Raw genomic sequence first — 23,475 nt, 5'->3', positions numbered from 1 at the left:
TCAATGTTTGGGGGGTGGCATGAATCTAGAAGGGTAGAGCGAGATAATGAAAGGGCCTTTTATTCCCTACACCAAGGAATGTGGACTCAAGAAATCGCTGGTTACTTCTAATCTGACTACTGATTAGAAGACAGTGGGCTTGGGAAGGATCTATAACTTCCTGCTCGTTAGTGTATCCCTTATGTCTGGCACAGATGTATCATCTATGAGAAAGACTACTACCTAACACCACTTCCCTTTACACATGCTGGCCTCTTGGTTCAGAGCAACACAGACAACGGAAGATATCAGGAGCCACCACTGTCTAGTAGCCACCATTGTATTCAAAATAGTATCTTTTCAACATGCAATCAATACTTTAAAAATTACTGAGATAATTTACATTCTTTTTTTGGCAGTGTCTTCAAAATCGGAGTGCATTCTGCACTCAATTCAGATTGGCCACATTTCAAATGATCAAAAGCCACCTGTGGCTAGCGGCTGCTAGGATGGGCAGTAGAGGCCTAAAGTGTTCCGTACATTCCCCAGTGCCTGGTGATCATCTAAGAATCAGCTCAACCTTCAACATCTCTGCTAAGTGTCCCCTGATCAATCCTCTCCTCTCCTCACCCCCAGGGATAGTCAGCTAACTCTTCTCCTGTACTAGTGAAGCACCTAACAAAATCCTACACTAAACAGTTGTTAAATAAATGAAACAGGAGGATTTAAGTGCAAAAATAAAAACTGGCTATTTTTGCATTTTAGAAATAAAATGGAGGGTACATCAAGGGAGACCAAAGACAAATGATAAAGCTATATCCGTACTTTACTCTCCCACTCACTCCCAAGGATCCAATTTGCAAGGATTTAGTAGGGTCAAACCTTTTCTACCATGAATACTGACGAGAACAAGTGACATCACCTAGAAATAAATATGCTTGTTAGCCGTTAAAGTTTGACGCAGTATAAGGGGTCCTTATCTGAAAGACTATCTGGACAGGAACTCCTCTCTAGGGAATTTGTGTGGCTATAAAATGACTTACAACAAATCTTAAGGCAATGGTTTATATTCCAGAGGTGTTTGTTCTCAGTGTCTGAAAACAAGGATCTTAATTTGGATTCTCTGTGGTTTTTATACCTGCATGCTCCATGATAGCAATGAAGTGAGTAAAGGACCTTGTAAACAGCAAGGTCTCCATTTGCCAAGAAAAGGAGAAGTAGCTAAGTAAGAAAATATGTGATACACATCTTTCAGATCCCACAACTCAGAACTTCTCCTCGCCCCACTAATCTCATGGTAATTCACAGCCCATTTCTTGTACCAATCTCTGTTACCCGTATTAATGCTCTCCCTCATATCACCTTCCTCAAAAGCAGATTTCTACATTAGCTGAGTTACTTTTCATGAATATGTTTCTTTTCACTGCGAACCAAACACCATTTGATGTTTTAATCTTACCTATTTGAAATGGAACAAAAGTAAAACTTACCAAAGTACAAACACGGAGAAACAAAAGCATTTCAGTCTTAATTAACACAGTTCTCTCCTTGTCCATCTGTTCACCCTGTTCTCTCTCCAGAATAAACCAGCAATACCACTTGAACCCAGTTCCATAGTAATTTAGAGCATAGACTCTGTAGGCAAACTACCTGTTTGAATCCAGCTCTACTACGTATTAAGCTGTGTGAGCTTGGACAAGTTACTTTACCTCTCTGTGTCTCTGTTTCCTCAACTGTGAAACAGGTACAGGATAGCACAGTCAGTGTTGCTATAAAGATTAAATGAATCTATGTGAGGTCCTTAGAACTCTGTCTGGCACATAATAAGCTCCACATGAAAGTTAACTTGATGGTTAACAAAATCACCATTAATTGTTCTGCTACTGTCATTTTCCTCATCACAAGATGGGAAAGATAAAAGCCCACAAAATATTATCTTTAATAAACATACATAAAAATAACATTTGAAATTGGGTATTTTCTCACTTAAAATTCTAAAATGGGAAAGCAAAAACTTGGGAGTGGCCAATTAAATAAACAATTAAAAGCTTCAAAAGTAACTTGTTATCCAAGAAAGTTTCAGCATAAATCATTCATTTCGACTTGAATCTAAGGATTCAGACACAAAACACAAATTTTAATTATGTCTTATAGACTGCTTTTACAACCCTTTGTTCTAGCCAATTAATTTATTATAATTTGATTTGATATCTAAAATGATGGAACCAAATGTCTAGCTTCTACTTCAAAATATTTCTCAATTCGGCTGGTTTTTAAAGAACAATTCATTCAAGGTCAAAATTACAGCATCTGGTGTTTCTCACGAAATCTTTAAAAATATATCAATAGTAATAACTAAGTTATCTTTACATTTAAAGCAAACGTAGGTCTATGCTATATTATATTAGTGATTATCATATTACAAGTTGTAACTCTGCATGTTAACTATAAGCTTGGTCAAAGAGTCACTGCTACACCTGTTAACTACACACCAGAAAATGCCAAGTCTTCTCTCTTTAATGTTAAGGACAGCAACACCTGTGAGAGAAATGGGCAAGCCAACTGACTCTAAACTTTTCTCAGCATTTATGGGTGATCAATTTTAGAGTAAACCCTGTAAAAGGTACCTTGGAACAATTTGTTAGCTATTGCATGGGCTTTTTCACTTCATGAATTTTATATCCCCTTGGCTTTCAAAGAATTAAACTGTCTAAAATACAGCCCAACACCTTCATCTTACCAAAATCTTCCCAAACTTTGACTTTCTCAAAAAAACCCTAACAACTCTATGAACGTATTTGATGGAGTTTTACAACACTGAATACTAAGATCACCTTTAATTCAGTATTTTCTTGCCCTATCTTTCCTATAAATTAAAAATCGTGGGACGCCTGGGTGGCTCAGTCGGTTAAGCGGCTGCCGACGGCTCAGGTCATGATCCCAGGGTCCTGGGATCGAGCTCTTCATCTTGCTCAGTGGCGAGCCTGCTTCTCCCTCTGCCTGCCGCTCCCCCTGCTTGTACTCTCACTCACTCTCTCTCTCTCTAGCAAATCAATAAATAAATCTTTAAAAAAAAAATCGTTTCAAGAAGCAAACCCTCTCAGCCTGACAAGATCAGACCTGGTTATAATATTTGTGGTTAATTATTGTGGTTGGAATTCTTAAGTGTAGCAGGATTTGCAAGCTAGTCATCTGGCCTGTTTAGACACTACCCTGACGTCAAAACTTCTTTTAACTCGAAGATTGGGGTCCTTACTCCCCAGCCTCCAAAAAGTAAAGTTATTTGTAGATAACACAATATATTATTTATCCTTTTACAAAAGTAATTTAAAGTTGTAAAGGACTGGTATTTGACATCCTAGGAGAAAAACAAGATCAGAAACAAAAACTATTCTAGTTTTAGAGGACTGCAAATAAAATGAACGTATTTCTGTCATGATACAAAGGAAATATGAACTGGCACAAATGGAGACTGATTAAAATTGCCATTCAAACCTGCTCATGTAAAAAGTTACAAAGTTATCAGAAATGTATTCTCTGATTAGCCAAACAAGTTTTACAAAAAATTCCTTTTAACCATTTAAAAGTCCTGTAAGATCCAGGATAATTACATTTATTGAGGCTGGGTTCCAATGCCAGCTCTAAGTTATCTTGTTGGTTTAAATATCTTATTTGCTTTTGTCTTCTCACAGTGTTTGAAAGAGTATCTTGTAATAATAGCAGGTGCTCAGTAAAAACACCTTTGAGTTTTTCCAGAATCCTTGTGTCGCTTTAAAGTAAGGCAACAAAAAAAAATTTTTTCTAAAACAAAAACAAGGAAAACTCAATCAGTCTGGCTATACATATTTTATTATTCAAAAATTTTAACATATGGTGCTAGTGAATCTTGGGCTGAAACCAGTATATAACTTTGTCTTAAAGCCTACTTAGAAGAATGTGGGAGAGTCCTATGATTTAAAAAAAAAAAAAAATTCTAGAATGATCACAATCACAGTTAATTAACTGTTTATTTGAACCAAGCTGTCTATAAGTAGATTAAAGTGCCAGTGTCTTTTTTAAAAAGAAAATCTCAGTAAGATGAATGATTAAACTCTATCATGCTAATATATTGTTTGTAGATATAAAAAGGAAAAGAATCTCCTGCACTTATAATTAAAAATTGTTTGAGCGATTCTCACCATCTCTTACTGCAAAAGATAAAATAGTTTAATTCTTTGTAAACTGTCTATACAGTGCATAATAGCCTGATTTACTGTCTTCAATGTCAATTTCAAAATAAAAAAAAAAAGGTATGTACAAAACAGTTCAATTTCAAAATATTTTTCAAAAGATTTGGAAACATTCACCCTAAGTTGGGCGTATCTGGTCTAGAGGTTAAATAAAAAACATATTAGTGAATTCATTCCTCAGGTATACAATGTATAACAGTTAACCCTTTTCAGATAAAGCTTATGATTATCTTTCCCCAATCTCAGATTTTTAAGGACTACACCTTCCAAGGTTAAGAATAAGGTACAGACTGCTGAGAGAATTAATAGCATTAGCATGAGAAAAAAGTGGACAGTCTCAAGATTAACTGAACGTTTTTAGCTTTCTGCATGCGGTAGCATAAGGATATAATAAATCAGAGAAAGTTAGGTACTATATATAATAAAAAAATCATTCATTCGAGGCCTCAGCCAAAAAAGAAAGCTAACCAAAAATTAAATAAATTCAAATTCATTGCAAACCTCTCTTAAGCTTGAATTACAAAAGGATATTGAAAAAAAAAAAAACCCACAGAGATACACATATAAAGCTTCTATTTATTCCTTACTGATTAAGATTTGGATTGAATTCTTCTTAAAATGCTTATCAAAATATTTTCTAAAACAAGCATGAGATTGTATTTGGCCATATAAAGTAACTGCAAGAAACCTTTAATCACGAAATAAACACAAAAGAAATAAGGACCACGAAGGAATCAATTTGGATGGCACTGAATCTATTTGTTCCTGAGAACATTATCACTGCCTGGTTGTCATGCTCGGTTCTCTCTTGGACCACACGCACATCCAATCCACAAGCACACAGAATTCCAAGAACATTACCAAATATTAAGTCAGAGCACTTGTGAAACACACCTTGTAACTGTCCACAGCCTCTGCAGTTCAAACCAGGGCTCAGCAGCTTGTCTTCATCTTCACCAGTGATGTAAATAAAAATACCATACATCACTCTTCAGAAAAACACAAAACCCCCCCAAACCCCACAATTAGCAATAAATTTATTGCCTCAGAGATAAATCTTCTCTATTAAACCAGACCAACATTATGCCTTGATGTGAACCTAAGCACATGCTGAGCCCCCTGCCGCTTATCTCCTCTATCATTTGTTTCTAACGATAGCTGACAAACTAGCCTCACAAATCCTTTTTTAGCTGCTGATCAGACAGATCCCCCTTTGACAATCCAGCATGGTGGAACACTCGAAAATTCTTCCTGCTTCTATTCTATTGCTTGCTCTAAAAACCGGTTTCCTTTTCATTGAGATAATAGCCTTTTCTGCAGTCACATGACTCAGAAGCTACATTAGCAGAGCTTTATGATAATAGACTGAGTAAGCCTCTACCCCTCCTGTTATTAAGAGAATGTCTTTTTCTTCTTCTCTCTCTCTCTCTCTCTCACACACACGCACTCACACACACGTGGGCATAATGCACACAGGCATTCAATACACATGTCTAAAATTATTTACTCTTCTTGGAATTACCATAATAAGTGAAAAAAGTATACTGTAAAATGAAAATGTTACCAATTTCTGACCTGCTGCTAAAAATAACGGCTAAAAACAAACATTCTGATGCAGGGCCCTTCCGTTCAGTAAGATGCAGCATGCTGGCCATCAACATTCCCCTATGAACAGTAATACAAAGTGGTAGAGTTAGAAGAAAATGTGTGCTCTCTCCTTCTCTGGAGCTCTGCCCCCAGTGATAAAAATCTCATAAATCTGGCATAACAAAAACTTTGGAGACATTATAGCTATCCACATATTGGAAATTAGTTCCCTATAACAGTAAAACACATGTAAGCACACTTTTAAACACCAAAATGTACTCTTGTTAGAAATATATCCTCAGTAAGGAATTTATAAGTTGTTCCAAGAAGAAAAATGTTTCCATGGCCAAAGCCATCTTAAAAAAATAATAATCAAAAGTTCCTTTCAGTCTGGCCAGTTTGATTTATTTCTGATAAACAATCAACTCTCAAAACACATACATGGAAACACTAACACAGTGCCTGACACAGAGTGGTTGCTCAGTAACGGTTCTTAAATGTCCCTAGTAACAGGTTAAAATTCCAGGCAAAGACACAGCAGATTACATTATATACTTACTTCATTTCAGTTATGATCTACTTCTTTTTTTTTTTTTTAAGATTTTATTTATTTATTTGAGAGAGAGAGAGAATGAGAGACAGAGAGCACGAGAGGGAAGAGGGCGGGGGGGGGGGGGGAAGCAGACCCCCCGCTGAGCAGGGAGCCTGACGTGGGACTTGATCCCGGGACTCCAGGATCATGACCTGAGCCGAAGGCAGTCGCTTAACCGACTGAGCCTCCCAGGCGCCCAGTTATGATCTACTTCTTATTAAAAGTTTTTAAAGTCTACCAGGCAAGCAATGTGGGGAAGGAGTGTGTAAGTGTAAGAACGTGTTGAGAAGTCAGAAAGAGAAAAAGATGGGGTAAGGAGTTGCCCCAGGAGCAAACCATACTGAAGCACAACACCCAACTGGAAGACAGACGTACCCCAAGAGGCTAAAAGAATCTGTTCAACTGAAGTCAACAGATTAAGCTACATTTTATATTCCTTAGTTACAATTATTGCCTTGGTTTTCTCATCTCAAAAATGGAAAACAGGGATTTTTAAAAATTGAAGTATAATTAACATACAATTTTATATTAGTTTCAGGTCCATAACATATTGATTCAACAATTCTATACATTACTCAGTGCTCACCGTAAGTGTAGCATGAAAAGTAGATATAATTTTTTTAAGTTTTAACTATGGTAAAATACACATTAAACATACCATCTTAAAGTATACAGTTCAATGGTAAGTTTATTCACTGTTTTGCGGATCTCCCAAACTTTTTCATCTTGCAAAACTGAAACCTAATACTCATTAAACAACTCCCCATTTCTCCTTCTCCCCAGCTCCTGACAACCGCCATCTATTCTCTGTATCTGTGAATTTAACTACTTGAGACACCTCATGTAAGTGTTAATCATACAGTACTTGTCTATTTGTGTACAGATATTTTAAAGAATAATTATTTTAATACCTGGAGGTCAAAACAAAGAGCTTTCATCTCACAAAATCATTTTACATAAACTGCATTATTCATAAGTAAACCAAGCCAAAATTAATTCTTTAATACAGAAAAACCAAGAACACAACTATACAGAAGGATTATCGTATAAAAGTGACTTACACAAAAAAATTCCAATTTCTCAGAACTCAAAAGAATTGGACAATTCTAATTCTGAGACTCTTAGTTTACTCTAATTACATTACCCACTCAACATTATATAAACAACTTGGGTAAGATAGAGTGGGTGTTTACTAATTCTCTCCATGTCACTAAACAGAACCACCACCATTCTGCAAAGACTACCCTAACAACTTTCACAGCCTAAAACGATTACAGAGGTGTCAAGGAAGCTAAGCTTCCTGAAGACCTCAGTGAAGAAATTCAATTAGAAAATAAAATGTTTCTAAGAAAATAAATTTAAAAATTTTAAATGCTGGCACATGTATCACAAAAAAGCCAAAGTACAGTTCAGAATTATTAAGATAACTAATTGTTAAAAAAAAAAAAACCTTTAAAAGTCGTAATGATTTTAATAGATACCTAAATATTTTCAGTATGCACTTAAAATCTAAAGTCAAGAGTCATGGCATCATGGGAAATTGACATATCATAGGAAATTATTTTCCTCGTAGATAATGAGAGAAAACTTTATAAAAGAATAGCACAAGGGGCACCTGGGTGGCTCAGTTGGTTAAGCGACTGCGTTCGGCTCAGGTCATGATTCTGGAGTCCCAGGATCGAGTCCCACATCGGGCTCCCTGCTCGGCAGGAAGTCTGCTTCTCCCTCTCCCACTCCCCGTTTGTGTTCCCTCTCTCGCTGTGTCTTTCTCTGTCAAATAAATAAATAAAATCTTAAAAAAAAAAAAAAAAAAAAAAAAAAAAAAGAATAGCACAAAAACTGCAGGGGGGCAGTTTTGTGAAATTCATCTACCTATATATGTCCTTTTCCTGCTCACGTTATCAAATCTTTGGTTATCTCAGAAATCACTGCTACACAGAGGTAGGGTGAGGTCACAGATACTCTAAAATGAACACCATGTGTCCTTTATTAGCTATAATGGAGTTTTTACAAATGATTTCTCAGCCAAATCACAGGCAACAGCAAAATGCTATGAATTCCCTGATCAAATCAACAGCAAGTAAGAAAATGTCTCCTGCCAAACATGTCTAAGTAAAATGTCTTGATCCAGATACTTCACTTATACTTCAAGATGTATTGCTGTTAGCAAATCTGTTCCTCTGTCATATTTTCTGCTGGCAAGCACAAATAGGTAAAATTTTCTAACTCCCCTCCTGAGTGCAGAAGGTGACTGCAGCAGATTTTATCATTAGCAACTTTAAACTTCTTTCATCACCAAGGCAGTAGTGTTTAAAAGTGAATTAGACTAGATAATTTGTAAAGTTGTTTCTAGCTTTAATGTTTTCCGATGGTGGTTATATATGTAACTGTGGTTCATTCTTAAACCAAAAGTCTGGTGAGAAGTAAAACAAGGATTCAATAGGGTAATGTTTCATTTTTTATGAAATGAGGTGAAATTTACATTCAGTACAATAAGCAGATCTTAAGAGTAAAGTTCAAGAGTTCTGAAAAATGAAAGCACCTATGTAATCCACACTCCTATCAAGATGTAGAACACTTTCGTGACCCCTGAATAGTTCTCCTGTGCCATTCTCAGGCAACCTCTGTCTCCTTATCCCCACCAACAGCCACCAATCTTATTTTCTATTATTACAGATTAGTTTTGCTTTTTCTAGAACTTCAAATAAATGGAATCATACAACAAGTACTCTTTACGCTTCTTTCAGCACAACGTTTTTGAGACCCATCCGTGTTACCGCATATTATTAATAACTTACCCCATTTTAGTGCTAAGGGTATTCGAATATACTGCAGTTTGTCTATCCATTCTCCTCTTCATGGGGATTTGGATTGTTTACAATTGTGGTTGTAAAAAGAATACTAAGATGGTTCTGCAAGATTCCCCAACCCCTGGTGTACACACCCTGCATAACCCCAAGTATGGTGAGTTTTCACCCCAGTGATTAGGCTGTATTACACGGCACAACTAACTTTAAGATAGAGAAGTTATTGAGGTGGGCCTGGTCTAATCATAATGAGTTTTCTCCAGCTGGCAGCAGCAAAACTCAGAAATGTGAAGCATAAGAAAGATTTGATGTGCCACTGCTGACGTGAAGATGGAGGGGACCACATGTCAAGGAATGCAGGTGACCTCTAAGAACTGAGAGTGGCACACAGCAAACATCTAGCAAGGAAACAGGACCTCAAGTCCTACAGCTGCAAGATACTGAATTTCGCCAACAAGAATGAGCTGAAAGTGGGTATTTCCTCCCAGTGCCTCCAGATGAGAACTCATTCTTGCTGACACCTCCATTTCAGGCTTATGATAACCCTGAGCATAGAATCCAGCCATGCCATGCTGGATAAATCTTTTTTTAAAAAGACTGATTGTGGGGCGCCTGGGTGGCTCAGTTGGTTGGGCGACTGCCTTCGGCTCGGGTCATGATCCTGGAGTCCCGGGATCGAGTCCCGCATCGGGCTCCCTGCTCAGCAGGGAGTCTGCTTCTCCCTCTGACCCTCCTCCCTCTCATGCTCTCTGTCTCTCATTCTCTCTGTCTCAGATAAATAAATAAAATCTTAAAAAAAAAAAAAAAAAAAGACTGATTGTGGGAATAAATCTTTTTTTTTTTAAAGATTCATTCATTCATTCATTCATTCATTCATTTATTGTGGGGGGAGTGAGGGGGAGGGCAAGAGTGAGGAAGAATCTCCAGCAGACCCCCGCTGAGCGAGGAGCCTGACACAGGGCTTGATCCCATGACCCTGAGCCCCTGACCTGAGCTGAAATCAAGAGTCAGATGCTTAACCAACGGAGCCATGCAGGTGCCCCTGAATCTCTGATCTACATAGAATGGTGAGCTAAATGGGTGTAGTTTGTTTGTGGTAATTTGTTACACAGCAAAAGAAAACTAATGCAGAGTTATTATATACAAGCTGCTACCAATACACACATTCAAGTCTTTTACAAGACAAACATTTTCATTTCTTATAGGTAAATACCTAAGAGTGGAATCACTGACTCATAAATAAGCATATTTTTACCATTTTACATTTCCACCAGCCATGCATGAGAGCTCTGGGTGTCCCACATCCTCACCAGCATTTGGCGTTGTCAGTCTTTTTAATTTTAGCTGAAATCCTAAATCTGTTAGCAGCCTTCTCTACAGATGGGGCGTAATCCTCATCCATCTCCTTCTCTGTGGAGCTTTTATAACATTTACAGCTAATAATACCACAGTAAGTCTTATTTTGTATTCTGTTAGCTTCTCATAGGGGTTAGGTTCATCCACACTGCAGCATAAATACTGAAGGGCAGGGACCATGCTTTTTATTGCTCTTAAAGTTCCCAGCATCAACTATCCTAGTATTGCTTCTATAGATAATGTGGTCCAATTTATGTACTGACATTTCTTTTTGCTTCTAAAGGTAATTATGTAGCAATATGAAAAAATACTTTTGAAGAGGCCCCTTTATAGCAAGGCAGGAGTGTAGCCTTGGAGTGACACTTTCATATGAATCCATATACTACATATATGACTCGAGCAAGTTCCTTAACCTGAGTCAGGTTCGTATCTGTAAATGGCGGGGGGGTGGGGGAGGGCGGGGGAAGCAGTGCAGTGCCAATACTCCATTGTTATTGTGCAGATTCTACGAATTATATCAAAAGCAACTAGCCCAGTACCTGGCAGAGGAGGACATCAATCAACGGTAGGTATTACTAGCTCTTAGTTTGATTATGTTCCACACAAAGAAGAGGGAAGCGATATCAATTGTAACTTTGAGGGAAGAAGAGAATATACAAAATGTTAAGAGCTGTGTCAGGTAGATGGGGCCACAGGTGATTTTCATAATTTTAAAATAATGGAATTGCTTAAATTAATTACTAAATTAGTTTTAAAATGTTGACAGCTTCTAAAGCTGGGTAAAGGGTACATGGAGGCTTATAACACTATTCTAAATTTCCATAACACAAACCTCAAAAAATAAATTGAGTACATTGTGCCAGAAAATGGCAAATCTTTAATCAACAAAGTTGTCGTGGAACACTATTATCATATATTTTATTTATTCATATTTTAAAAATGAGATACACTCTGAAGATGTCACACTTAACAAGCTGCCAAGTGTGAACAAAGTCATCTATCATATTAGTTCATAAACCCATTAACATTGTAATTATATATATCAGATTTTTAAAACCAGATAAAGTCTCATGGAATAATATACCTGTTAAATATATTTTACTGAGGGCGCCTGGGTGGCTCAGTCATTAAGCGTCTGCCTTCGGCTCAGGTCATGATCCCAGGGTCCTGGGATCGAGTCCCACATCGGGCTCCCTGCTCTGCGGGAAGCCTGCTCCTCCCTCTCCCACTCCCCCTGCTTGTGTTCCTGCTCTCGCTGTGTCTCTTTCTGTCAAAAAAATAAATAAAATCTTAAAATATATATATATATATATATTTTACTGAGATGAGGAATAAGATCCATAAATAGTAAGATAATAAAGTGAAAAGAAATGTCCATTTGAACTGGCTGTTTTCATTAGGCATACATGTCCAACAGAATTAGGTCACTGGACCTCTGACCTCCTTCCTCAAGAGGTGAGTCCGTGATAAAGGAAAGGCCTACCTGTGAATATCCTGCCCGTAGATATCATCCTACCAACATTAACTAAAGATGTGGTTCTTTTGATACGTAGGAAAATGAGCCTTCGAGAAGGCCCAACTGTGCTAGGCTAGCAGTGAGTGCTATCTTGTTGGGTTACTTCCAATAAAAGGCTCATGCAAACAGCAGTGCCTAAATGTCTAGGATTCTACCGCAGCTGATTATACCCACACAAAAGAGAGCTGAGGAGAAGGACGACAGAGCACAATCACTTCTAAATATGCCCATGCCAAGTTACCACTTCATGAAATGAAAGAATATACAAATAGCATACTATACTCCCAGCATCTGTACTTCATCCAAGGATTTCGGAGGCTTCAGCTGCTGAATCAGATTCTTCCCAATTAGCACATATGTACCACTCTAAAGTAAGTGGCCTTTAAAAGGTGCATTTACTCTTGGAAGTCACTGGAGTACCACCACTCGATTACAATTGAAATTCTGAGGTGACCTGTCAGCCAGAATTAACAAGAACCACAGTAGCCTATCAGGGTTTATACATTTTATACCTCAAGCTTCCAAAAGTGCGTAAGGCTGAGGAAGCAGATTATGTATCTCAAGGATTGGATTCATTGGTAGAGGATTCTACCTCTAAGATGGACATTATTCCCTAAAATGTTCTGCCAGGATCAGTGACCATTTAGAACTGTAAACTCTTGGAACCAAACAGAATGTGAGGGCCATCCAGTCCCAAGACTCCTGAAGCCATCCATTTCAAATTCCCAAACCGGGGTAAGTCTATAGTCTCCAGTATGTTTTTTTTAAACATTTAACTTTTAGAATCATTGACGTATTAAGGGAGAAAACTTCCCACACTGTTACTGAAAGTTCAAAAAGTAACCAAAGGCAGAGACTACACCATACTGCTTCTTCAAAATGTTAGAGAGGATTGAGGTTGCAGGGATAATACAGAAGAGCAGAAACACGTCCTTTGAGCGAGATGGCTAACAGCCTCACAAACCTTCCTGTCATCCTTAACTCTTGTGGATTAACCAGATTTCCTTTTCTGGCTCTGCTGTTCTCTGGATCCTCTATATATTAACTTCTCCCAAATAAAGCCAAAAGAACATGTCAGTCACACACATAGAAGACTGGGAAAATGTGGCCCACTCTTCTCAGTGTATCCTAAAGGAATGCTACGCAGGTAGATGATAGTAAGACTTTTGAGTCAACCTGTTCTAACTAAGATCTGACCAGTTTTTCACTGTTTCACAAACTTGGCCACAGAACAGAATCATCAAAGTTCGACAAAAAGCTTCTCTTTGTGTGGAGATGCCATATTCTGAGGCAAATTATTCATCTATTCCGAATTTCCACAGGCACAAGTGGCACTTGTGACAAAAGGTGCTAAGGAGCATGTGTTTTACGTTGGTCTGTAAGACTGCATCTCTCACTACGTATCACTGTATCTCAGCACCTCGAGCCAATTCTGACTCAACTTCAAGTGCCACTTGTGAATGCTTCTAAGGTGAACGATTTCTTTCACCTTCCCCTTACCGGGGCTCTTTGTTTTTCTGCCTTCTCCTATTCTCTCCTTCCTCTCAAAATATCATTAAGATTATGTTTCCTTGTTTGGAAAAGGGTAATAATAATTGCAATCATAGTTGCAAGCTTGGGAAAAGAGGGAAAATATCTTTAGGGAAAAAAGAAATCTTTCCTTAGAGCTCACAGGCCACAGCAATAGTTTCTAAGAAAGGAAAAACATTTCTGATACCTGACCTGATGTCTTTCTCTCCTTAATGGTTTTCCTTTTTTAGCTTTAGATTAATTCATTTCATCCAGCCAATATTTACTGAGTGCCAATGTCATGTAAGGCACTAAGTCAGGTGCTGGGAATAAAAAAAAATGAACAGGACAAAATCCCTGACCTCAAGAAACTTATAATCAAGGAGGGCAAAGAGAAAAGTAGGCAAAACTTATAAAATAGGATCAAAAATGCCATTTCAAGGTCTGGGCTGTTATAGGAGCAAGGAAGGAGGATGCCTAACTTTGGAAAGGAAAGGCCAAGAAAGATTTCAGAGAACAACAGGAAAGCAGGACTGTATCAAGTGTGTGAGGAAGGGGAGAAATAGGTGTATAAGCAGGAGAGCGTAAGAGCACATCTGTCACTAGGGCTCCAAGGAAATACCTGTGAGGGTCCCTAAAAGAAGGTGGTGGGGAAAAAAGGCTGGAAAGGTGGGCATGAACCAGGCTAAGATAAGCTTTGTCTACAGAGCTAAGGAGGCTGAAATTTATTCTGTAGGGAATGGGGAACCCATAAAAGCTTCTAAGCAGTTGAATAACATGATCTTTTTTTTTTTTTTGAAGAAAGTTTAGGGGTGCCTGGGTGGCTCAGTCAGTTGAATGTCTGACTTTGGCTCAGGTCATGATATCAGGGTCCTTGGATGGAGCCCTGGGTCAGGCTCCCTGCCCAGTGGGGAGTCTGCTTGTCCCTGCTCCTCCCCCTGCTTGTGGTCTGTCTCTCAAATAAATAAAATCTTTTAAAAAAGAATAGAATAGAAAGTCACTTTACCAGTGGTATGGACTTCAAGAAATGATACTAGTTAGGGAGAACAGTTAGGAAACTGTAGCAATAATATCAGTGAAAAACAATGAGACTAGATGTAAGCTAATATACCTAACCCTTTAAAGTCTAGTACATCCCATAAATAACCCTCACATATGTGGTCAAATGGTTTTTGACAAAGGTGCCAAGACCACTCAAAGGAGTCTTTAATTTGTTTTTTTCAACAAATGGTGCTGGGAAAACTGGATATCCACATGCAAAAAAAATATTGTGGACTCTCAGCTTACACATACAAAAATTAACTCAAGAGTAGGTCAAAGACCTAAACATAAGAGCTAAAACTGTAACAGTCTTACAAGAAAACAGGGGGAAATTTCATGACACTGGGTCTGGTAATGATTTTTTAGATATAACACCAAAAGCACATGTAACAAAAGAAAAAATAGTTAAGTCAGACTTCATCGAAATTAAAAACTTCTGTGCATCAAAAGGTATTATCAAAAGAATAAAAAGGCAATCTATGGAATGGGAGAAAATATTTGCAAATCATGTATTTGATAAGAAACCAATATCCAATATATATAAAGAACCCCAACAATACAACAACAAAAATAAACAATTTGATTCAAAAAAAATGGGCAAAGGACTTGAACAGGCACTTCTCCAAAGAAGATATACAAATGGCCAATAAGCACAAAAAAAGGATGCTCAACCTCATTAGTCATTAGGGAAATGTAAATTAAAACAGTAAGATACCATTTCACATCTATTAGATGGCTATTATCAAAAAACTAGAGGGGCACCTGGGTGGCTCAGTCAGGTAAGTGTCCAACTCTTGATCTCAGCTCATGTCTTGATCTCAGGGTTGTGAGTTCAAGCCCCACATTGGGCTCCACGCTGCGCATGGAGCCTACTTTAAAAAACAAAACCAAACAAAACCAAATAAACTAGAAAACAAGTATTGGCAAAGATGCGGAGAAACTGGAACCCTCGTGCATTGTTGGTGGCCTATAAAATGGCACAGTCATTGTGGAAAACTGTATGGTGATTCCTCAAAAGAATTAAACTTAAGGGGCACCTGGGTGGCTCAGTCGTTAAGCGTCTGCCTTCGGCTCAGGTTATGATCCCAGGGTCCTGGGATCGAGCCCCGCATCGGGCTCCCTGCTCAGCGGGAAGCCTGCTTCTCCCTCTCCCATTCCCCCCTGCTTGTGTTCCCTCTCTCGCTCTCTCTCTCTCTGTGTCAAATAAATAAATAAAATCTTTAAAAAAATTTTATAAAAAAAAAGAATTAAACTTAAAATTACCAAATGACTCTTCTGAGTATGTACCCAAAAAAAACTGAAAGCAGGGACTTGAACAAATATTTGTACACCTATGTTCCTAGCAGCATTATTCACAATCGCTACAAGGTGGAAACAACCCGATTGTCCACTGACAGATGAATGGATAAATAAAATATGGTACCTACATACGATAAAATGTTATTCGGCTATAAAAAGGGAGGAAATGTGGACACATGCTACGAGATGGATGGCCCCTGAGGACATCTAAGTGAAATAAGTAACTAGAGATTCATGGTCCCGGAGTCCTGGGATCGAGTCCCATGTCGGGCTCCTTGCTCAGCAGGGGGTCTGCTTCTCCCTCTGACCCTCCCTCCTCTCATGTGCTCTCTCTCATTCTCTCTCTCAAATAAATAAATTAAAAAAAAAAATAAGTAACTAGAGATTAGAACCTCTAAATGAGCTTCCCAGAATGGTCAAGTTCACATAAAGTAGAACGGTGTTTGCCAGAGAATGGGGGGGGAGGGGGGAGGAGGAATGGGAAGATGGTATTTAATGGGTGCAGACTTTCAATTGAGGAAGACAAGTTCTGGAAACAGATATTGCTGATTGTCATACAACAATGTGAATGTACTTAATGCCATAGAACTGTACACTTAAAATGGTTAAAATGGTAATTTTGTTATGTATATTTTGCCACAATTTTCTAAAGAGTCTAATATATCCATCTTTGAGTTAGAAAATGTACAAAATGTCCTCCTATTTGGAGCTTTGCTTACATTTTCAACAGTATCATTATTGCCTCAGTGAAAGAGTATTCTCTGTCAGCTGCCAAAAAAGAAAAGATTTATCTTGACTCATAGAAAAGAAAACAATAAGAAGTAATACCTTTAGACCTCAGTGGTTAAACCAAAATTATCCCTGACCTCTAAGGAGGGAAGCCAAAGGACAACACACACGTGACTACTCCTTTACGAATGACATGTCTGGTCTGTTCTACAACGATTATAACCCCCGGCAGACAGTCTCTCCTTTGCTGACCTGTGCACTGCTCCCTTGCAGTATATTCAATAAACTTCTATCTCCTTTAAAAAAAAAAATGATTATAACCCCCAAGCCTGGTCTAGCTGCCTGCTGTGTGCCAAGGTTTCAGGTGATTCATGTTAATTTACTATTCGTCCAGTAAGTAGAATTACCACCAAAATTTAGGAGTATTTTCTGCCAGACTTACAAAATAAAGATAAAACCATGTGTTAACTAAGCAAGAGAACCTCAACAAAAAAGTTAGAGAACTAATTTACTCATTTCCGAAGTGAGAAAATGAAGAGTAAGTTAGGTATCTAAGATCCTCCTTAATTAAGTAATGAAAAAGCTCACATAGGTAACTTGATATAATCTTAGCTAACACACGATTCTATTATTTCTATTCTACTATAGAATAAACTAATTGATATATACTAATTCAAAGACAAAAATGCTGAAACACAAAATGAGACTCTCAAGGCTGAACCCTATCACGGAATCCACAAAGTCTGGCAAACGCACAACGCACGCTTAGTTACCCCTTCTCCTGATGCACAGCAGACACTGCTAATTAATCACTTCTGAGCCTGTATGTGGCCTCTCAATTCTTCTCAACACAGCACTCTAGGCAATCACTATAATCAATAGGAACTGGCACCAGAGATGAAGGCTGCTTGCCATCCCAACACCAGGGTGAGAATGGGAGAGAGGTTTGGCGCGGCCAAGAATCACAGAGGAGATCCAGTAGCGTCTCTCCTAAGGGACAACACAAGATTTTCCAACGGCAGCTTGCTACATGAATGGCAATGGAATCTGTCGATTTGAAGCTGCCGCCTCTCTTATGAAGCCTGTTTTAGACACGAATAAAAACCCAGCCATGCCCTCAGTGACATCATAAACTGTAGTTCTTTGCAAATAGAGATTTCATCCTTGACAGGATTGAAGAACTGAGGGGCACAATTTGGTATATGTTCTTGGAATTTTGTTAGAAAAATGTTTTGCTAGTAGAAGAAAATCTTCCCCAGCAGGAGAGGAAAGGTTTCCAGATTGGCCAACTACTCACCACCTGTCCTTCCAATTTTGCTGCTTCCTCCTGGGCTCTACTCAAACTGCATTCCCCACCATTCCTGGAAACCAGCTGGCAGAATGGGGGGGAGCAGAGAAATGGAGACAAATTTGCAGGTGACAATTTTTCAAAGATAAGATCTAAACCAGCCTGCCATTGCTCTGGAGTGGATCTTGACCAGAAGGGGAGCCAAAGTGTAGCTTTTTCATTGTATATGGAAGATTCAACACCACGGCCATGTTATCCAGTCAGGTCAAACCACGAAGAGGCAGTTTTAGGGGCGCCTGGGTGGCTCAGTCGGTTAAACGGCTGCCTTCGGCTCAGGTCATGATCCCAGGGTCCTGGGATCGAGCCCTGCATCGGGCTCCTTGCTCAGCTCCGGAGAGCCTGCTTCTCCCTCTCCCTCTGCCTGCCTCTCTGCCTACTTGTGCTCTCTATCTCTCTGTCAAATAAATAAATAAAATCTTTAAAAAAAAAAAAAAAAGAAGAGGCAGTTTTATCGTTTTTGATGTTTTATGATATCCCCCCCCCACAAACATGGCCAATTTCATTATAAAAGGACCCCATTCTTTATAAGCAAGACATCCTACTCAGATTATATCAGGTTAAAACTACTTAACAGACTAAAGAGGGAAAAAAAGCACTAAAGACATATTTTTAGAAATCAAGCACTTATAGTGCTTACATGTGCCAGGTACTGGCCTAAGCTTTTTATTGATATTTGTATCTATTTTCCTCACCACAATCCTATGGGGCTGGGACTATGATTTCTCCCAATTTATAGGAAACTGAGGCACAGAGAGGTCAAGTACAGCTAGTAAGTAAAAGGGCCAGAAGCTGCATTTGTGCAGTCTGGGTCCAGAGTCTGTGCTCTTGATCACTGTATCTATCCACGAAAGAATAAAGGCACACGTGCTCGGTGACTGCCAAGTATGCAGGCATTATGCCAGCTAAGTGTTCAGCGTGTGGTGTCTCACTGGGTCCTCCAGATACCACACGAGATTGCTTTAATCTTCCCCTTTTAGAGATGAAAAAACCGAGGGTCAGTGAGGTTAAGTAACTTATTCAAGGTTACACAACAGAAAGATTGCAAAACCCTAGTTCTTTATTGGGTGCCAACTATATGCCAGTCACTCTGACATGCATTATATCTTTAATCCTCTCAACAGCCCTATAACAGAGGTACTAATTTATCCCCATTTTACAGCTAAGGAAAATGAAGCTTAGAGAAAGGTTGGGTAGTTTAATTAGTCAGATTAGTAAGAAGAAAAATTATAACTCAGACCAATTGAGTCCGAAATCCCTAGTTTCTCCCCCTCAGGATGCTGCTATAAATAAATGTTTATACATCAGCTGCAATATGCACAGCATTGTTAGGGGCACAAAGGTGATTCAGCTCCATTCAATAAGTTCAGGGTATAAAGAGGGAGAAAGAAGTGTTACACAAATCACTATAATTTCCCAACATCTATTCATCAACTATTCACTGAGGTCCTTACTGTGTGGGGGGCACTGTGGGTATAGCAGTGAACCAATCAGAAAATCCTGGCCCCTGGCCTTACAGTCGAGAGAGGGACAATAAACAGGATAAATAAGTAAAACTTACTATCTATAAGGTACTGCTAAGTGCTAAGGAGGAAAAGAAGAATGCAGGGGGGTTAGAAAAGAAGGGTAAGTTTTCAGCAGTTCAGAAAGGGCAGCCAGGGGCTCTCCTGCTCCTTGCTAGACCTTCAGACACGTAGCCTGCGTCCAACCCCCGAGACAGCCCAAATGGCCCCCTTGCTCTATAAATACGCCACAGAATCACGGGCCTTCTTGAGAAGGTAAGAAAGCCCTATGTTCTTGCCATTTCCTTCAAGCTGTGTACAATTTGGCCTCGATCAGAACATGTTTTTCAACACTGTCCCTTGGCTTCAATGACACTGCACTGTTAGGCTTCTCATCCTATCTGCCTCACCTGTGCTGGGTCCACTTTTCCCTGCCATGCGGGGAGGGGAGGGGAGGGGAGGGGAGGGGAGGCACTACTTGAGTAACATCCTTCCTTCTTCTCCCTAGAAAGCCATTCCTTGCAGCTTGTATCTGTTGATGGCAGTTTCAATGATCTCTTCGGCAGACAGGGGACTCCATTTATACCTGCAGCATCGTGATACCACCTCTGCCCCACTGCCCAGCTTTCAGCTGCTCACAGGCCTCTGTCCCCAGCTGCAGCCGAAAATGAGCTCCTCAGCTTTCTGAAAAAGCCCTCCTTCCGCATCTGCCACTTCATATTCTCTGTTGCCTGGTAAACTCTTCTAAGTCTTCTTTCTCTCTCCATCTTCAAACCCAATCGATGCCCAAGATGTTTAGATTCTATTTTTGCAGTTCTCTTGATCGCACCGCCTTCTCTCCAATCCCTCTGAGACTACCAGGATTTCCTCCCCTCTTAGCAGGCTTCTCCAGGAACTTCTCCCCATGTCAAGGTTTCTCCCTCCCTCAACTTACCCTTATGGACAGTATCAAATTCTACCACCGCAGTTCCTTCAGGTGTAACACGGGATGGAAATTACCACAGAGTACTAGGATTAAGTGTGATAATTACAATAATTGATTACCATACCTTTTAATATATGGTAGGACTCAATAAATGTCAGGTCTCTTTCCTTTTCTCTTAATAACTCTCTGTGAAATCAAACAGGAATCTGGCATTCAGGAGCCTGGCAATCTCTGTCCACCAAATAGTCCCCTAGCTCTACAGCCTCAGTTCTGGCCAAACTGGAGTCCAGTGTTCTCAGACTTGGCCTGGCACTTTCCTGTGGTCACCTCGTTCAGTGATGAATCATTTACCTCTCCTGCCATTCATGCCTATGTACATCTACGGACCCTCCAAGGTTTATCATCTCAATGGCCTCCTCCTCATGAAGTCCTCCCTAAACCCCTTCACCCGAGAGAGACCTTTCCCAGGGTGCCTGGCTGGCTCAGTCAGCTGAGCATGCAGGACTCTTGATCTTGGAGTCGTGAGTTCAAGCCCCACACTGGGCGACGAACCTACTTAAAAAAAAAAAAAAGACACAGAGCCCTTTGCCCTTTCCCAATGCCCAGAAACCATCAAACTAATCTGATAGCAACTTTCAGTCAAGCTATAAATATTTATTAATCACTTCATATGTGCCAAGCCGGGGGGCGGGGGGGAGATGGGGTGGGCAGAGGGCCTGGTTCAGTCAGTAAAGCATGTGCTTTTTTTTTTTTTTTCCTTTTTGAGAGCGAGAGAGTGAGTGAGCACATGTAAGCTGGGGAGGGGGGGCAGGAGGGCAATGGGCAGAGGGAGAAGGAGAGGGAGAGAGAATCTTAAGTAGGCTCCACACCCAGTATGGAGCCTGACACCGGGCTCGATCTCATGAGATCATGACCTCAGCCGAAATCAAGAGTCTGACCCTTAATGGACTGAGCCAACCAGGTGCTTCACCCCTTTTTTTGGGGGGCGGTGGCATGCGACTCTTGATCTCGGGGTTTTGAGTTCAAGCCCTATGCTGGGTGTAGAATTTACTTGAAATTAAAATCTTTAGAAACAAAAAATTCAAAAATAAACAGTAAACTTAAAAAATTAGTGAACATCTATCTCACACTTTCAAGATGCTAAAGGCTATCAATTTGTTTTCCTTAAAAGCATAACCAATATCACTCATTTTGATAATAAACCTATTACTTAAAAAATAGACCTTTAACTAAAGTTCCTAGATAAAAAAAAATAATTAACAACTAAAAATATTTACAAAGAGCTTACCAAAAAAGAGAAGAATCACTGTAATTATTGAAACATGAACTGGTAAATGAACAAACAGCCATTTTATTAGGAAAAGCCACACTATCTGGATTCCTAGGATAGGTCATGATAAAGATAAAATAGCATATAATATAAAAGGGGAATCTTCAAAGCTAACCCCATCCCTTCATGATATGACAATATGCTTTAAGAGAAAAGATAAAGAAATGACAAAATTGTATGCCTGCTCTAGTTGAAAAGAAAAGGGTAGGATATGGCAAATAGTGAGTATGATGGCAAACACCGCAGTAAAACTTGAATCTTCGTTTAGTAAAACTTGTAAAGTTAAATAAAAAAAAAAAACCCTTCAGTACTTATAGCAGACATTATAAAATACTTGTAGCAAAGAAAGTAGCAAGGACCTCATACTTTAGGGCGCCTGGGTGGCTCAGATGGTTAAGCGTCTGCCTTCGGCTCAGGTCATGATCCCAGGGTCCTGGGATCGAGTCCCGCATCGGGCTCCCTGCTCCTTGGGAGCCTGCTTCTCCCTCTGCCTCTCTCTCTCTCTCTGTCTCTCATGAATAAATAAATAAAATCTTTAAAAAAAAAAAAGGACCTCATACTTTAATACCTTTTAAATATCAAAGCTTCAAATTAATTTTAAGAACAGCTAATATTTATTGAGTGCTAAGCAAGTGCTAAGCCTAGCGTTAAGCACTTTACACACATTATCTCATTTAATAACAACCCTATGAAGCAGATATTTATGTTATCCCCATTTGTCAGAGTTTGGATTCACACCCAGAATCTGACTTGGTTCTTTAACTAATACAGTAATATATATTGTATTAACATATATGTGTTTTTATATACATACTAACATACGGTTCTCCAACCACACAGTAATACATACTGTATTAACTTTCATGTAAATTTAATGATCAAGCACATACACACAGTAATTAATATGCCTAATCCTCTTGTCATATGGGAGTAACCATCTGGATTACTCAAATCTGATCTATACATGTTAAAGTATTTTTACATGGAGAAGAGGGGGAGAGGCACAGTAATGATAACTGGTTCCAGACATGGAAACAGGAAACCAGAGTTACCCTTATTGCATTTCCTTGAATCATAGCCCAGATAGAGGCATGGCTGGGATCACTGAGGGAGGGGTACATGGGCACAACTGCCCATCCTCAGGCAAACCATGGTCTCTCAATATACTGCATATGCAACTTTAATAGGCTTATAGGCATACCTTGGAGATATTGCAGGTTTGATTCCAGACCACCACAATAAAACCATTATTGCAATGAAGTGAATCAAATGAAATCTTATATACAAAAGCTGATCAGGGTGGTGGTTGCTGAAGGCTGGAATGGTTGTGGCAATTTCTTAAAATAAGACAACAGTTAAGTTTGCTGCTTTGATTTGACTTCCTTTCACAAATGATTTCTCTCTAGCGTGCAATGCTATTTGATAGCATCTGACCCATAGACCTTCTTTCAAAATTGGGGTCAATCCTCTCAAACCCTGCCACTGCTCTATCAACAAAGCTTATGTAATATTCTAAATCCTTTGTTGTCATTTCACCAGGAGTAGACTCCATCTCAAGAAATCACTTTCTTTGCTCATCCATAAGCAGTAACTCCTCATCTGTTCAAGATTAATCATAAAATTGTAGCAATTCAGTCACATCTTCAGGCTCCACTTCTGATTCTAGTTCTTGCTATTTCTACTACACCTGCAGTTCCTCCTCTGAAGTCTTGATCCCCTCAAAGTCATC

The 23,475-nt window shown here is 39.2% G+C and overlaps 1 protein-coding gene across 12 annotated transcripts in view; it reads right to left on the bottom strand.

Annotated features, from left to right (window-relative positions):
* Positions 1-23,475, bottom strand: part of NCOA2 (nuclear receptor coactivator 2) — a 290,419-nt gene that overhangs the window by 134,318 nt on the left and 132,626 nt on the right. For 2 of the 12 annotated variants that reach the window (XM_064588232.1, XM_064588230.1), the window contains exon 3: positions 8,003-8,157. The exons of the other annotated variants lie outside the window; for them this stretch is intronic. The gene's annotated coding sequence lies outside the window, so the exon portion shown is untranslated. The remainder of the gene's footprint in view (positions 1-8,002; positions 8,158-23,475) is intronic. 12 annotated transcript variants of the gene reach the window in all.

The sequence above is a fragment of the Mirounga angustirostris genome, unplaced genomic scaffold (genome assembly GCF_029215605.1).
Source record: "Mirounga angustirostris isolate CCGP_5_RB_7025 unplaced genomic scaffold, mMirAng1.0.hap1 SCAF_4, whole genome shotgun sequence".
NCBI classification, from domain to species: Eukaryota; Metazoa; Chordata; class Mammalia; order Carnivora; family Phocidae; genus Mirounga; species Mirounga angustirostris.
The sequence above is the reverse complement of the archived record's forward strand: the minus strand, read 5'-3'. Positions and strand labels throughout refer to the sequence as shown.